At 34.5% G+C, this 8198-nt stretch overlaps 1 pseudogene; it reads right to left on the bottom strand.

Annotated features, from left to right (window-relative positions):
* Positions 1-4553: 4553 nt before the first annotated feature.
* On the bottom strand, positions 4554-4719 carry LOC119879033 (annotated as a pseudogene).
* Positions 4720-8198: the final 3479 nt, after the last annotated feature.

The raw sequence follows: 8198 nt of genomic DNA, 5'->3' as shown, positions 1-8198 counted from the left end.
AAAGTATAACGCGAGTTTCATTTGTTGGTTGTGGTGGACGCTAAGGTAAATAATCATTTAAAATAGCTTCTTTGTTGACCTCATTAAGCCTTAAAATGAGGCTAAAATTATAGAATATTACACATAAGGAACAACCTAATCCAAACTTCTTATTTTACAGATGAAACAGACTGGCACCGAGAGGGTAAGTGACTTACATAAGGTTACTCAGAATCTTACATGTTAGGCATGGAGTTTGAACTCAAAATTTCTTAAATACAGCCATGTGTTTTTTAAATTGCCTCCCTATCCAGAGCTTAGTTTGAAAATGGAGATACAGGAAAACAATTACTGACTCATAAAATACTATCTCAACAAACCTTTATGATTCCTAGTCCTAGGGTAGATTAGCAATGCTGTTTCGTGGCATAAAATACTTTAATAAAGACAACTGCGCATTGTGGTTAGAAATCAAAACAAATTTATTCTGAAATTGATAGCATTAACATATTTACTCAAATATGGTTATAAGGTTTGAGTTTAGAAAATAAACTGGATTGTTCTTTAACTGTGCCTCTTCAGGTAATAATTCATGTAAAGCTATTATTCCAGTTGGTACTGATTAATCCCAGAGATTATTTGTAGAGCAGCTGGGAAGAAAGGCATGTTCCGAAATGACTTCATATATAAACACTTCTCTTATAAATATGACTTATTTTTCATTGGTATTATTCCTTGATCCCTGTATTCCTATGAGGTGATCCAGAGACAGAAATTAAAATAAAATTAATTAATTCAGTTGGCAAACTGTCTAAGAGGATTACATTGATTCCCATTCAGATTAATTTTGGGTAAATGGCTTTCCTTAAAATGTAATTCCCTGATTTCAAAGTGGCTCATAAATGAGAAAGAGGCCAAGAGGGAGCAGAGATGTTGGTTAGTGGATCTTATTAACATTTCAATCATACAGGCCTGTTGTTACTCTCTTTCAACTTTTGTTTTCTTTTCATTAAATTAGTTACTTTGTATTATTACAACATAGTGAACTCTTCAGTTTTCATAACATTTTTAAACAGTGATTTAAATTGTGGGCAAAATAATAAATATAAGAATATGGTATCCTTTAATGTTCGTTGCTCAATAGCTTGCAGTTCTCTTCTCTTAAAACCCTATCTCTTTGATCATCCATAGCAAATAATAAAATTTTAGAATTCTAAAAAAGGGGCACGAGGCAGTATATCTAACTGCTGAGGCCAAAAATAGATTCGACTCAGTAGCAAAAGGAGGCACAGGGGTAATTGAATACCTTTAACTTAGAGACAGAGAAAGAAGACTAACAGCACAATTTCAGACACAGGTACTTTTCTTTAGGTTTTCACTATCCTCTTCTTAGCGTCCAAATAAAAAAAAAAAAAAACATGAAATATTTATCATTCTAGTCCAAAATAGGCCTAGGATGCTTGAAAACATATGTATGTCAGAGTCCTATCTTTCATGTGAGTTGTACCCCTGGCATGAACTAAGGTGTGATACTTATGAGGATGTTGTACCAATAGCATTGTCATGATTAAACAGGTTATGTGAGTTCTTAGCCACATTGCTCATTTCTAGCCTTTCTGTGCCTTCCTCTATTACATCCTTTTTCTCAATAGAAAATTCAAATGGCATTGTAAATTTGAGGCAACCCAATTGTAGCTCTGTAGCCAATTAAATTGTCAGGCCCTCGAGGAAAGCCAGTATTTTTCTGCCAAGTACAGCTACTGCAAAGTGTTGAATTATTATAAAACCATAGACCAGGTGGTCAGTATAAAACCTAGACTATGATAAGCAATCTACTTTTATCTGTGTTTATCTCTTTTCCCTAATGAGGCTCATTAGGGCTTGGTACATGAGAAGGACAATTCAGGGTTGATCACTCCTTTCTAAATATCCCTGTTCAGTTGCTTCTTTGTAAAAAGACAAAAAACAAAACAAAACAAACACACAAACATTAGAGGTCATTCTATATTGCTTGTTTTATGATATGAAAGACAAAGATTTCATTTTTCTCTTTTCTAATGTTGTTCTACAAGAATGGGCAGCCAGTTTTTTAAAAAATCTTTTATTTGTGTTACTACATTCCTATGAAATGATTCACCTTACATTTACTATATAAAACACTTTCTCATAAATTATGTAATTTGATTTTCAAAGTAGCAATAATTTGATCTTCAAAGCACTTTGAAGTAGTCTTAGCTCAGTTTTGCAGATGAAGCAATTGAGGCTCAGAAATATTAAAATACTTGTCAAAGGCAATTAAGCAATAAAGCAGGAATAAACCTTGGATTTCTAAAAGGAAAAACAGAAACTGAGAGCTTAGCTATTTTGACCTTAGCATCTCTTCCTTTAATATTTTAGGGTGCATTCTTTGAAGAGAAAATCTGTTTGATTTACCTGATATTAGAACAGATTTACTCAGGAAAGAAGCTAGAGCAAACCAAGCTTTTCTTTTGAAGGAACTGTGCTGAGGTTTGATGGATGTCAAAGACTGGCTCTTTGGCCGATGTTTGATGGATGTCAAAGACTGGCTCTTTGGCCGAACTGAGAAATAGGACAAATCTGTCTTAATCCCAATTTCCCACCTTTCTGTTCATGTAGCATCTGAAGTTCTGTATCTTTTCCCTCTTATTACTTATCATACTAAAACTTTAATGTCCTCTGCCTCAATCTCTTGGCAATGAAATTGATAAACCACCAGTTAATTGTTAATTAGCAATGATATTCAATCTGTCAATCTCTGGATCTTTACATTTGGGTATTAAGCCATAGGAGGGATTGAAAACGTTGCCCACTGTGACAGGCTATTAGCTTCTAGGGAATTTGAGGGATGATGTGTGTTTTACATGTCCTTCATTTGACACTATATACAGTGATTCTCACTACCTGCATATGTGCTCTAAATTCTGGTGAAGGATTTAAAAACCAAGGGTGTTAAGGTAGTAAAAGGAGGAATTGGTAGATGTACCTCAGATTAATGCTATTAATTTCAAAACATGAAAGATTCTACACTTAGCCACATAATAATGAACTCTAGAAATTAGCACAGAGATCATCTTCAGGGTAGTTCTCACTGGGATAACTTACACATTCTCTATGCTTACTAGAACACATATGCTAAGTGCCATACTGAGATTTCAATTCAGGGCTCTGTGGCTAACACCAAAGCCAGTTTTTCCAATATATCAGAATTTCCACCCAGCACATGATTAGCTCTCCCTGCTCTCTTCCATGTTTTTAATCCCATTGAATTAAATTCTACTCATTCATGTCTCTCCTCCTGCCTTACCCATCCATCTTTCTTTTTTAAAAAGATTTTTTTTTATTTATTCATTTGAGAGAGAGAGACAGAGAGCACAAGGGAGAAAAGCAGAGGGAGAGGGAGAAGCAAACTCCCTGCTGAGCTGGGAGACCAACATGGGGTTCGAGGACCTGGGGATTATAACCTGAATCAAAAGCAGATGTTTAACTGGTCTGAGCCACCGAGGTGCCCTCCATTCACCTTTCTGGTAGTTCATCTATTGTGTGTTTGACACTCTCATTTTCTTGTGAACAAACGCTTCTGTATCTATGTGCAAGGAAACGAATCAGATTGCTTCAGTTCAAATTCTGAATCTACCACTCATTAGCTTTTTTTATGCAAACTCAAGCTGGATACTTAACCTCAGTTTCATGATCTATAAAATGTGGAGACCATTAGTTCCTATATTACAGTGTTGTTTACTGGCTTAGATGAGCCAAACTATGTAAATCACTTGGAAGAGTGCTTGTAATATTTTAACTGTTCAATAAATGTTGGCTGATTATTTTATTTCTTGCCATCTTATTTTAATTAAAGCATGGGTTTTACCTAAAACAATACTTAAAACTTCACCTTACCTGTGTGCTTCTTATTCTCAATACATATGAACTCTCCTGCCTCTACAATCTCTACTCCATCTCAGTATTTCCCCATATGTACATCCTCCTTTCCTTCTATTATAAAAAAACATATTCCTGTTTTTCTTGGTTAATCATTTATCTTTCATTTCTTTAACAAATTAGCTTCTTTCTTTCTTTTATCTTGGATCATTTCTTCTCCACTAGCTCCTTCCCCTTAGTCTGCAACTATCCTCAGGGATCATATTTCAAATTTTCCCTCAGCTCTATTGGTTACTCAAATCTTATTTATTTATTTATTTATTTATTTATTTATTTATTTTAAATATTTTATTCATTCATTCACGAGAGACACACAGAGAGAGGCAGAGACATAGGCAGAGGGAGAAGCAGGCTCCATGCAGGGAGCCCTATGTGGGACTCATCCTGGGTCTCCAGGATCACACCCTGGGCGGAAGGCGGCACTAAACCACTGAGCCACTGGGGCTGCCTGGTTACTCAAATTTTAGTTCTATATCTAGTCTTCATATCACTGTTAAACTTTTTGAAAGCATGTGTGGCATGAACTTTTCAGGTAGAAGGAAATATTCCAAACTGCTCTCTATTATTTACAAACAGGAAATCTTGGACATGTGAACATCTCTGAACCAGTTTTCTCATATAAAAAAATGGGAACAAGAATAATTACTTCATTGAATTGTTGTAAGAATGAAATACTGTATTTTAAAAAGTACTTAGGGTGGGTAATGTTCTGCTTTTTTCAATTAGCAATAATCGCGCCTCGGATAAACCTCATTGGCTACGATACTGCCACTGCGCAAAGCTTGTTCTGCTTTTTTGATCTTAGTACAATTATATAGGCATGTTCAGTTCTGGAAAATTCACTGACTTGTACACTAGTGACAAGTGCCCTCTTTTGTATATATGTTATATTTTCTGTGTTTAAAATTAAATAAATGACAATGCAGTTCCTAGAATGGAGTATGTGCCCAATAATTGTGGCTATTACTATTTTTATTGCTAGTAATTACAATTTGAATTCCACTTCTACTGCTCCAAGTTCATCAGTGACATCTAATCAATATATCCAATGCCTTTTCCTATTTGAAGAATAAACACAATTACTTTGAATCTTTTTCCTCCTTTGGCTTCCTTGATATACCTGAGCTACTACACTCAAATACCACTTAGCCAGGTTTTTGTTAATAATTCTCTAATTATGGAAAGTTCTGAAGATTCACATACATATATACCTACATATATAAGAGAATTCCATAATTTGCACATATATGGGGGACAGAGAAGGAATTTTTGGATAGTTAGGGTTGGAGTCACAATAGTGTATTGTCCAGATAGACAACCAAATATTGTGCTTGTGATATGCAATTAATTATACATTAATTTCTGAAGGTAAAATTGAAATTACTGCAAAAAGAGGTGCAAAATGTCATTAAAAAATCACTGATATCCCCATTTGAGGGGTAGTAGAGAGAACACTTAGACATAAATTTGATAATCTAGGTTCAAGAATCAGCCCTTCTACTTAGGTAGTAGTGCTGTACTTGGTAAGTTATTTAAATCTAAGAGCTTCAGTTTTCTCATCTTCTGATGTATATAACAGTCTCTCCACTCAGTAATTTTCAAAAATTTTCTGTGGAGCTCAAATAAGCTAATATATGTAAAAATGTTTGCAGCTCACATGGTATCACACAAATGCAGGAGATGATTTGTAAGGTATTTGTTACAGATCCCTTCCCATCCACTTGCCATGTGATTGAGTATTACTATAGAACAGTAAATGATGTCAAGGATAACAAGATCAGTAGATGGATGAAGGCTGTAGCTTAGAGGTTGGAATTGGAGACAGTTCCCAGAGTATAGACTGGTGGTTAACTCTTGCTTTTTAGAGTCTTTGTTCAAATTCCATCCTGAACGTGATAACCTGCTGCTTATGCATAGATAAGTCATTCTTATAAATATATCAGCTGTGCCTGAGTTGTATGGGGGGTTGAGTGAAGAAAATAGTAAATAAAGAAATGGAGTACTTTTGTTGCTAGCTTATATTAGCTAATACTATAAAGATGAAGAATAGATATTTTAAGGGTTAAAGGACAATTAATGTTTTCTATTTAGAGTCTCAGAAGGATATTTGTGAGTTTGTTATCTGGAGAACTGAATTATATTGTAAATGATAAATTTCAGGGTTAAATGTTTGGGAAACAAAACTATACCTGACGTATTTATTTTTTAATGGAATCTTTCTGGCTTAACACAATCAGAGGTCTATCTTATCTGAGATACTTGAGCCCTACAAAAAAGGGAATGGGAAATATGAACCAAGTGTGATTACTCAGTTAAATTGGATTTATTTCATTTATATATTAATAAAATAGGGAAATTCACTAATAGCACTTTACCCCTGTCTTATTATTTGGGAATATTTTGTATATGAAGTAGAAGAGACAAACAAAGCAAAATATTCTGTTTATGAGATAATACATTGAAAATTGCAAATCCATAATGTCTCTGAAATGCTTGGGAAGCTGTGCCTTCTATACTAATATTTGGTATGGTTATTATTATGGAAATTGTGCCAGAGATTCTTTGCAAATACTCCCTAGTAGTAATATGAAACTCACCAAATACGATGTAGTTGTAATAATCATCAAAATGAATTATTGACTTTTATTACATTTTAATCAATACTTATTATCAACTCATGAATTTAACTATCTCTGTTAACGGACTGCAGCATTCACTATAAACTCATAAGAATTTAGTCTTGTTTTCTGGAAAATAGTATACTACCAGTTGAAGGAAATGAGAAAATACATGCAAAAAGCCCTTTGAAATATGTGACATAATATTCATAAGCTCTACTCCTGTATTTTTCATTATTCATTTTTATTATATATATTTTAAATACTTATATTTATATGCATTTGTTAATGCATGAACTTCTTAAAAAGTTTTTAATTTAAATTCCAGTTAGTTAAAATACAGTGCAATATTAGGTTCAAATGTACAATTTAGTGATTCCACACTTACATAGAACACTGGGTTCTCATGATGGCAATGGCACTCCTTAATCCTCATCATGTATTTAACCCATCTCCCTCCCCACTTACCTTCTGGTAACTATTAGTTAGTTCTCTATAAATAAGAGCCTGTTTCTTGGTTTGTCTGTATCTCTTTTTTCCCCCTTTGTTCATTTGTTTTGTTTCTTAAACTCCACCCATGAGTGAAATCATATGGTATTTGCCTTTCTCTGACTTGACTTATTTCACTCAGCTTAATACTCTGTAGCTCCATCCATGTCATTGCAGTTGGCAAGATTTCATTCCTTTTATGTCTGAATAATATTCCATTACACACACACACACACACACACACACACATGCACACACACCCCACTTCTTTATTCATCAGTTAATGGACACTTGGGCTATTTCCATAATTTGGCTATTGTAGATAATGCTGCTATAAACATTAGGGTACATGTAACCCTGTGAATTATTGTATTTTTATATTCTTTGAGTAAATACCTAATAGTGCAATTGCTGGATCCTAGGGTAGTTCTAGTTTTTACTTTTTTTTTAAAGATTTATTTATTCATGATAGACATAAGAGAGAGAGAGAGAGAGAGAGAGAGAGAGAGGCAGAGACACAGGCAGAGGGAGAAGCAGGTTCCATGCCAGGAGCCCGACGTGGGACTCGATCCCAGGACTCCAGGATCAGGCCCTGGGCCAAAGGCAGGCGTTAAACCACTGAGCCACCCAGGGATCCCCTAGTTTTTACTTTTTGAGGAAATTCCATACTGTTTTCTGCAGTGACTGCACCAGGACACACCTGCCATCAATTGGATATGAGGGTTCCCCTTTCTCCACATTCTCAACTATTGTTTCTTGTGTTGTTAATTTTAGCCATTCTGAACATTTTGATATATTAACATATTACATTGATGTGTATGCATTAATATATGTATGCATATGTATAGTTTTAAGGAACAAACAGAAAAGGAATTGAGGAGTAATTAAATCTTGCCAGCTTTCCCTGATTGCCATTCAGCACACAAAACTACTGCTAAATTACAAATATCTTCCAATGAAGTTTGGCAGCAATTATTAATAAATTAGCACAGATTAGTTTATTAGATTAACTTGTACAAAGTTGAAACCCTGGGGAATAAAATAAAATAAAATAGTTATGCTTCAACTCCAGAGATATAGTCTATTAGTTCAATGACAGAAAGTAAAATCCTACAAGTTGAACATGCCAACCCTAATCTAGCTTCTGTAACACGA

Source organism: Canis lupus, unplaced genomic scaffold (genome assembly GCF_011100685.1).
Source record: "Canis lupus familiaris isolate Mischka breed German Shepherd unplaced genomic scaffold, alternate assembly UU_Cfam_GSD_1.0 chrUn_S2209H2409, whole genome shotgun sequence".
NCBI classification, from domain to species: domain Eukaryota; kingdom Metazoa; phylum Chordata; class Mammalia; order Carnivora; family Canidae; genus Canis; species Canis lupus.
The sequence above is the reverse complement of the archived record's forward strand: the minus strand, read 5'-3'. Positions and strand labels throughout refer to the sequence as shown.